At 37.9% G+C, this 9,666-nt stretch overlaps 1 protein-coding gene across 2 annotated transcripts in view; it reads right to left on the reverse strand.

Moving 5' to 3' along the window:
- rap1gapb (RAP1 GTPase activating protein b) overlaps window positions 1–9,666 on the reverse strand; it is a 104,878-nt gene that overhangs the window by 79,334 nt on the left and 15,878 nt on the right. For both annotated transcript variants that reach the window (XM_013909998.1, XM_013910001.1), the window contains one exon: window positions 684–724. The gene's annotated coding sequence lies outside the window, so the exon portion shown is untranslated. Of the gene's footprint in view, window positions 1–683; window positions 725–9,666 lie in introns of those variants that run through there.

Below are 9,666 nucleotides of genomic sequence, written 5' to 3' on the forward strand. Positions count from 1 at the left end.
ATTTTAACTTTCTCTTTCAGTCTTATCCGTGTGCCCATTTTGTTCAAGATCATTTCAACCAATGCAGCAAAGGAATACATTCTTTAACTGGAAAGTGCAAAAAGTGGCAATTATCAAGATGGGAAATACACAAAGAAGAGGAAGCCAACACGTGTAGTGCAAGGATCACAGCAATGTAAATAAGTACTGTCGCTTTAATAAAAACCACAAAAAGAAGAAAACTTACAATGCACCCTATGAATATGTCTAAAGTAATGGTTCAATCTATTTAAAGTCTTTGCTTAAATGAAAAAGCAAAGAAGAAATTGAACGGTTCATGGAATAAATGGCAGTAAAAGCTCTGTCTAAAGACAAATGCACTGCATAAAAGGCTAGGCAGTGTTTCCTCCCTAATCAGCCACTGAATGGCTCTGTAATTATAAGGCTATGCACCAAAGCCTTTATAAGTATCACATCTTTGTCAAGGTAATTCCAGCACTGAAGCACACATTTTGTATGAACACAAGATGGTTTAAAGAGCTGTGTGCTGCTTGCACAGGCAATAATCTTAACAGATGTATTCAACAGCCATCTCAAACACCATAGGAAACTACCTGAATCATTACCACGATATTGTAGCTCTTCAAATTCTACTTTCCCTGTTTTTTTCTGGAGTGAAAAATGTAGAGGTTTGAATAGCTTACCTGGAAACTGCCAAATCTTCTGCTTCTCTTGTCAGCCGATCCTTTACCAAAGAGAGAGGAGATATCTAAATCAATTATGCAAAATAAAACAAACTTTTTTTATTGTCAGTAAGAGTAAGCAATGTTTTCAGTTAGAGCGCTCCATGTCATCACTATGCAGTTTGCTGGCTGAAACTGCCCATTTCAAATCAATTAACAGCACATTACTTGTCAGTATAATACACAGTCATTTAAAGCCTATGTGCTATAAAGATGTGTTCATTTCAAATATCACTGCAGTTTGGCTGAGGCTCGACTGATTTGTTGACTTAAATATGGCACACGTTCCCAAGCAGATTAAAACACCCACCACGCTTGAGTGTGTACACTGTGCTTAACTAGCAGCTGCAAGAACATACATCATGAATATCAATTATTACTAAAGTGGAGCTGTGAAAATTAGTAGGGTAGTTCCATTGTGTAGGTTAATGGAAACTCAGACAGGCATTTAACTGGAGGGTTAATGCCAGTTCTAAGCCACCGTGGCATTTCTGTCCTTGAGCTTGAAAAATAAATTGAAAATGTGTGTGAATTCATGACTGACTGGCAACATGCAGGAAACATCAGACTCGATAGAACAGAAAAGCAACAAAACACATAATCTTTTCAAAATTATTTATCTCTGAAGAGTTTTGCTTCTAAATTAGACATTTGAAAACCAGCTTGTAACCAACTCCAAAAAATAAACTGAATCTTCAGGTACTGCTGTTCATGCAGACTAAACAAACTGCAAACTGAGCCACTTTAACCCTGTCATGCATGAATTATGACAACCTCAATCAGGATTTTTTCTTAAGCATTTTTATTCATCTTTTCATGCCTGAAGATAAATAAAAATACTTAAGAAAAAAATCCTGATTGAGGTTGTCAAAATTCATGCATGACAGGTTTAAATAACAATAATTACAAAGAAAGCACGTCATACATCTATAGTAACATTAAACAATCAGTAGGTGGCAGGGTATAGAGTGATACATCAGTGTCCAATGTAGTGGTTTATGTGCAAGTATACCATCAACACCGACACAAATACAAGAAAACAGCCTCTGAATAGCGGTCCACTGTAGTGACCACTATGTGTGATAGGGTTAAAACATATTATCAGGTAGGGCTGGGCTATATCATACCGTTTACGGTAATACCGGTGTAATTTATCAACGATAGGAAAATGAAATATCGCGATAGAATATGGGTAAAACACAGATGTGCAGTGCCTTTGTTTTCATACACACATGGCGGTGACGCAGAATGAGAAGGGCGAAAGCGGATCGTTAAATGAAACGGATGAACCAGAATTGGTTTGTAAAAATGCTGCAACTTCAGTGGTGTGGAACTGGTTTAGCTTTCGTCCATCAGATACACAACAAAGCCCATAAATGCCCATAAAAAACAGCTGCTTGTTTAATTGAAAATACATTGATGGGGTTTTTTGCACTAATAAAGTTGTGGAGTTGTAAAATATTTTGTCTAGTGTCAATTATATCATCAGTTATATCGTTATCGCAAATTTTCAAATGTATATCGTGATAAATATTTTTGGTCATATCGCCCTGCTCTATTATCAGGATTGTATTAAATTCAGAAATAATCCATCTGTTTAAATTTTTGCTGAAACACAAGTCCATATTACATTTTTTTAATGAAAAGACGCCGACCAACAAAGGGTTTAAAGTCTGTAGTCATATAAAAAATATGGAAAACACATCAGTGACCCTTTGTTACAACAAACACAAGTATGATAGCTTATTTTGAATTCTACATTGTTGTGATCTGAGGGGTTTTTGCTGTTCTGGTAGGCTGAGTTTTGTATTCCTATTTTGTTTCTTTATTATTCTTACAGTGAGTTTGATTCATTGATTGTGATGTCTGTCTTTACCAAATGGTGTCATTAGAATTAGTTCATGAAGTTCACAGATTTGTAAATGCCAATGTTTGATTCACTGTTCTGGACGAGTTTTGAATCTTTAGTCTTTATTTAGCTGCAGTTTCTATTTTGAGTTTATTTGTCATCTGTTTAGTTCCTTCAGTGCCTCCCCAACTCTTCTACCTGCTGCTCGTCGTTCTGTTGTGTCTTTGTGCTCCAGTGTTTCTTTGTCTGAATGTGCGTGTCCTTGTCTTTGTCTTTTGGTTAGTTCCTGTTTTTCACACCTCGGTGTATAAATAATCTTGTCTCTTTCCCTTAGTCTTTGTCAGAGTTTGTGGTATGTTTCTAGTGTTTGATTCTACAGCCCATTTTACTTTTAGATTTCTGTTGGCACCTGTGGATTTGGTGTATTTATAGGATTACTCTGGCATTAAATAAACATGTGTAAAACATTTACTTGCGGTAAATGTTCAAATTTTTAAGAAGTACATCATAATCTGCAGCTAAAAATACTCCACAGAGCAAATTAACCCTGTTTAAGTAATGTTAACTAAGCCTCGGTGCACTGCTGCTTTTGGAAATTACAGAGTCCTTCCAAAACTATTCAGAACATGATTTTGAATAAGCAAGTCTTCGGCAAGAATCAGACAGCTTAGGCCACTGCCAATTTAAAATAACACAGGGAGAGACCTACAGATACTGTATGTCTACAGACATGTCTCTGTTTTCATGAAATTTGATGAAAAATACATAAATACAAGGAAAGTTGAAGATTTGGACTGAGATAGTTAGAAAGGAATGGCAGAGATAGTTTGGATATGTGCTAAGGATGAATGGTGGGTATACTGTACTAGGGATGTTGAGTATGGAGCTGCCAGACAGGAGGAAAAGAGGAGACTGCAGAGAAGATTTAACAGACGTATGAAGGAGGACATGCAGAGGTTTGATGTGACAGAACAGGACGCTACGGAGAGCGTAAGATGGAGGCATATGATCTGCTGGGACGACCCCTAAAGGGATCAACTGAAAAAAGAAGAAAGAAGATACTAGCTTTAACCTGTCAAAGAGAAACTCAGAAGTAGGTGAAACCTCTTATCCTTTATCCCCTCGGAGTCATTTGAAACTTTACCATTATATAATTTTGGATTTGAGCAGTTATGGTTACTTTATCCATATACAGTATGCAAGCAAACCCTCACTATGACTTTAACAAATAAAGTCACACTTTCTTAATTCGATTATATAGGGCTGTGCGATATGACCAAAATCTCATATCCCGATATAAGAATTCCATCATCCCGATAACGATATATATCACAAAAATGTAACATTTTCTGTAAATTCTGTGGCAGCTCGTCTTGCGTGAAGTGTTTCCAGCTGTGCGTCATGTAGCTGGAGTTGAGTGTTTTAACCGATGCATGAAACTATACATTTTTAGACATAAGTTGTAAAGGCCGCCGTTTTCTTTGTGAGTATTTATTACACGGCGTGCTGCGGGGAACAGCCTGTTCTAACGTTTGAGTCTAAGGTTTATTTTTTTAGCACCTGACGGCTCTTTTTTAATTCTCATCCATAAATAATCTGCTCTTTCACGTGATTCAGTTTATTTTGAAAAGTCTCAACAGGATCTTGAGCTTTATTGTGAAAGGTTTATGTGGAACAGAAACAAGCGGACGCGATGCTGTTACCGTCGTTGTTGCTAACCACAACGCATAAAAACAGGCGCTTGTCCGTCCGTAGTGTGGTTATATAAAATATAAGAGAAAGAGAGAACTTTAAGAAATTAATATAGCCACTACAGTGACCATCAAAATGATTAAAAAAAATATTTCCGTAAACAGTTTATTTTGCGACACCACGAAACAAACGATAGACGTTTTTATATCGTCATCCGATATATATCGTTATATCGAACAGCCCTAAGATTATATTTTATATTTCATTAAATTATTAACTGCTGTTCTGCATTTACCACAGACATACATTCTCACCATTGCCATCATCAACAGCTCTGCTGGGCACACTAATCCTAATTAACAGTAGGCGGTGATTCTGATGACCCAGTCCAGTTATCTAAATGTACCTACTGAGAAGCAAAGAGCATAATTACGCTAACCCCGACTATAATCGCACTTCTTGATGAGAAAAATGGGATAATCATCTCTCTTACAGCACGCTTTCAGGCACAGGGGGAACACAGTAAATGACTTAAGTGTGAATAGTGTGATATAACAAATGAACAAAATTACACTATTTTGGAAGCCAAATCTTTGAGCCTTGAGTTTGAGAGAATATTTCAGAGCAACTTGCAGGAGACAAACTGACAGCGCTTCTAGCCATGCAGCTGGGGAGAACTGATCAATAGCAACAAAAATATTCTGCTACCTGCACCTCAAAATACATCTAGTGAACAGTGTTTGTTTGCATAAACAACTCTCCTCCACAGTGCATTAAAATAGCTTTGCTTTATTGGATTTCACCCACGGCTCTCACAATCTGAAATCAATACATCTGCACCATCTAAACATATAAATATAATAGTTAACATGAGAGACAGTGAAAGTATTTCTAAGATGTTTTAACTGCCTTTTTTTAATCTTAACACTGACTAACACACAGTACTAATATTTCCCACTCACAGTAAAGGAAATTCATGCTCACAGGAACCAGCTTGCCTACAAGAATCTAACATCTCCAGGTAGATTTTCCTAACACAATGCAGTGTGTGATGCAGCAGATAATCACTCTTAGAAGTGTAACATTGTGATAAATGGATGATGTCTGTAGTGGTCTGTCAGGCGTTAGGGGTAGTCTTGCATTAGTATGCACAAGCACCACTTGATTTTCTTTTTAGCGTCGCTGTATTCGCATCACACATTAAAGCAAACACCGATCAGGTCAAATCATTCTGCTTAGCTACTCTTGCACTTGTACTTGCTATAAAAATAATTCTTTTTCCAACTTATTGGACAGCAACGTCTGATGTATGATGCTCATTAACTTATGACACACATAAAAATCCCACTGTAAACCTCTCCACATAAATACCACCTACACTAAAGCACAAAGCTCAGAAAGCACCGCTCACACATTGGAGCTTAGCAGAAAGCTGTTCTCATCCCGCTCAGAAAGAAACATATTCACAGAAGAATGGAGGATGAGGATAAGAAAAGCATCCCAAAGACCCCAAATGCTACAGTCAACATAACACAGGATCGGTGCAACTGTCTCTGAGACACAACTAAACCATAAGCTGTTAATCTAATACAGCACAAAAGAACAAAATGAGACACACAAAGCTTCCTTTCTTGTGTCTATAGATACTGGGTTATTGAGTATGTGTTTCAGTAAACTCACTCAACTGCTCAATTTGAATAAGAAAAATCAAACGTTTTCATGTATTTCTGACACTATGCCGTGTTCATCATTCCCTGAGGATCAGCAGAATGTAACAACATGTTAAAGCATTGGTTGGCAGGAGCAGATGTCCCTGAAAGCTGCAGGCATGGAAAACATTTGGAAGATGAGAAGGAGAAACAATAACTAGCCAGAAGGTAGACAACAGAAAATGGAGCACTGGGAACTAAACAAAGTCTTCACAATGTAATGTTCATATTTGCAGAATGCAGGACCTGAGGGTCTTATGGAGAAAAGATTCCAAAAAATTAATGTAGCAAATGTTGTACAGATTGCCTTTTTATGTATGTTTTAAAGTGGAAAATTATTATAATTGCTTATATTGTGCACTATATCTATTTATATTCCCACTGATAATATGAATATAATATTCTAATTGCAAATTTAAATAAAACCCAAAGAACTACCAGCAAGTTTCCCAAAACAACATATTATATCCTAAAATGCATTTTACAAACCCTCTTGTGGCCAGTTTCTGATCCAAACCACATGACCATGTTTATTTATAAGTTTGTTTTGCGGCTACATGATATCATAATTATATTCAATCAAAAATTTGATTTGTTTTTCCGAAGTCAGGAGCTGTCCTGCTATTGAAAAGGTCAGATTTGGAAAAAAAATTACATTATAGTTTATTGCTTTTTCTTCTGACTGACAATTTCGAGTCAAATGACATGCTTGCCTGCAGCAGCTGTCACAGCCTCAAGTTGTCACTTTGGACAGACAATCAGGAGACCAGAAAACATTAAAGACATTTTATAGCCATAACTCTGGAGTCATCTAGCACCTTCCTGATGTAAATGCTGTCTCGTGTAATCTAAATAGAGGCAGGGTTTGGCAATGAGTTTTCTAAGGTAGGAGCTGGAAGCTACAGATGCCAGACCAAAAGGCTGAAAGCAGTTCAGACAGTATGAATTTATAAAAAGAAATGTTGGTAGATGGTCGATTCTATTAGCTGCTGGTATGAGTTACAATTAGGGCATGCCTTCTAAAAAGGACATTATTACACATTTAATGTAAGTGCACTATTTAAGTTTTCAATCACGCAGCTATTAATGGAGGTCTACTGAATTATTCAAGTGGATTTTTCCAGGAAGACTTGCATAATGTGAAGCAGGTCTGGTTAAAACACCAACATAGTCACTAGTTTATCAATTCAAAGACCTAATACATACACACGGCAAATGTCTCCGATTCTGTTTCATCGTCTAATAACTTAATTTGATGTATCTTTGCTGTTGTTGTTTTTTATTTCATTTTCTTGATAATCACAAAAAAAGAATTTAACCTCTGGTTAAATGCGTTCACCAAATCAGGTTTTAGGACACCTGGCTGTCAGTGAGACAATCTTTCTCTTGGTTTTCTTGAACTCTTGAACTGAATGTACCTTGTCATGTTAGAAGGGTCTCCTCACCGGGAGGAGAATAAATTACAAGCAGTGGTACTGACTTGAAGTACTCTGCTGGAGTGAATCAGACGGCAGGTCAGTGAGTTCAAGCTGAACATCACTGAGTCCATTATTCACTTTGCAAGTCGTGATAAAGAAATCATGCTCTCACTCTTCAAATCTTCAAACTGTCTTGTAAACGGACCATGCACATGGATGTGTAGATGGTGGGCTGATGGTGCGATATCGCGCAGCGTTGGGATGTGGGTAAACATGTTGTCTTCATTTGCCTTCAGAGAAGCTCATGAAAGCTCTGGCCAGACTATGTATTTCATGTGCAAAAAGCCCCTTGCCTGTGTCCTTTGCCTAAGGCTAACCAGGACACAAGATGAACTGGTTGCTCTTTACTCTGCTTCTAACCAAGGGTTATGATTCTCATTTGGGATGTGAAAGATCCCGTGTCCAACTGCAGAACCAGCCACCAAATTAGTAAATTCCTGGTTTCCCCGGATAAGGGATGGAAAATCTTGCAGTTATGAATATTTAATTTAGCAGTGCTGTTACACCAATAGCAAATGCAAAATCTGCCATCCAGTCTGTATCAGAGAGCTCAGGGAATTTTTTTTCACCTCACAAAACACCCAAATCTCTGGGTTTTGGTCTTATATTTTAGTCCTCTGCCCAGACTGAGCCACTTGTAGTCTATATCGACATTCTCAGTCACATCCTCAACAAATCTGAAACAAACTATCTGTCATCCAGTGCTCTTTTCTTTCTCTTTATCTTAGTTGCAAGAACAACATGGTTAACTTACACAAAACCTCAAGCAATGCCAGCAATAACCATGGGACTACCAGCATTGACGACAGTCTCATTCTTGTCTCAAAGTCTTTCTTCACGAAGACAACAAGTAAGTGGACTGAGTTAAACATCATAGCATTTGTTCAGAGTCAAAGAGGAAAAAAGAACGCATACTCTTCATCTTTCATTTGATGCTCTGGATATTCTGTGATGTCCTTGTTCGATCTTCAAGCATATCAGCACTGCAGAGTCCACAGAAAACACTATGATAAACTTCCACTCAACTTGCTATTCTTGCAATTTCATTGGATGTTATGCTATGTTAGTCATAGCTAGACCCCATTCTGACGACTTAATGAGGTTTCCTAGTTTTCCCTTTCATTTTCAGCAACTTTCCTCTGTCTGTTTTTTCTCTCTCATATTTTGTGGATCCTTCACCTGGCTCCCAGTTCTGCTCATTCTGCAAACCTACCAGTAATCAGCTCATTAACCTCCCAGCCAGCTCACCTGCCTTCCATCATCTCACAATAATTACAGTATATCTAGCCTGGCTCTCCACCCATCTCTCTCCATATTGTATTTTCTACTTCAGGCCACTCTCAGCCCATTTAAGGAGTTGTCTCTAGTCTAGTGTTTAACCACTCTGCCTAACCATTCTCTCTTGTGCCCTGACACTTTCCTGTCCATCTCTGCTTTCTCTATTTACCAGCTCCCCACTCTGTAGACTCATTCCCCAGGCAACCCAGCCTTAATCATCTCCCTCATCATCTAAAGTTAAGACTTCTAATTTGCAAAATCTCTTGTTTCTGTCCTGTGTTTGGATTGCAGCAGAAACAAGCTGCACTATTCCAACTACAGATGTGTGAAGTTTAGTGAAGATGCTTTGCTGCTTATGCAGCTTATTTAATAATGCTCAGGATGAATTTGATTTGATAAATATTAAAAAAAAAAAATCCTTCTCTATGGTCGCTAAGAATATAGGTGCTATAAAATATAGTAAAAAAAACATAAATCCATGTTTGTTCAGTCTTTAGTGTGAGTTCACATATTTCACAAGTTAAATAACTAACCTACAATCACTTGTGTCAATCAATGCATAATATTGCTGCATTAAGCGCACAAGAAAAGAGAGTTAACTCTCCAGTCTTGCTTTTAACTTATCCAAATGTTATTAAAGTTTGAAGATGTTTCATTACTGACTTGCCATTGACCTAACAGGCCAATCAAAGATAGCCTGAGGGCTGGATGTGGCCTGTGGGCTGAACAATACCCTGGCCACGATAAAGGTCTACCTGCTGCCGCGAGACTACAGTGCAGACAACCCAAACCCACCATTAACGTAATTGTGTTTTCATCCCCTCTTTGCTCTCCAGTGAGCAGCAGGCCAGCGTTGCTTATCTTGCTGACATTTCACAACAGCCGTGTGTGTGTGTGTGTGTGTGTGTGTGTGTGTGTGTGTGTGTGTGTGTGTGTGT

Source organism: Pundamilia nyererei, unplaced genomic scaffold (assembly GCF_000239375.1).
Source record: "Pundamilia nyererei isolate P.nyererei 1_Seehausen unplaced genomic scaffold, PunNye1.0 scaffold00034, whole genome shotgun sequence".
Taxonomy (NCBI): Eukaryota; Metazoa; Chordata; class Actinopteri; order Cichliformes; family Cichlidae; genus Pundamilia; species Pundamilia nyererei.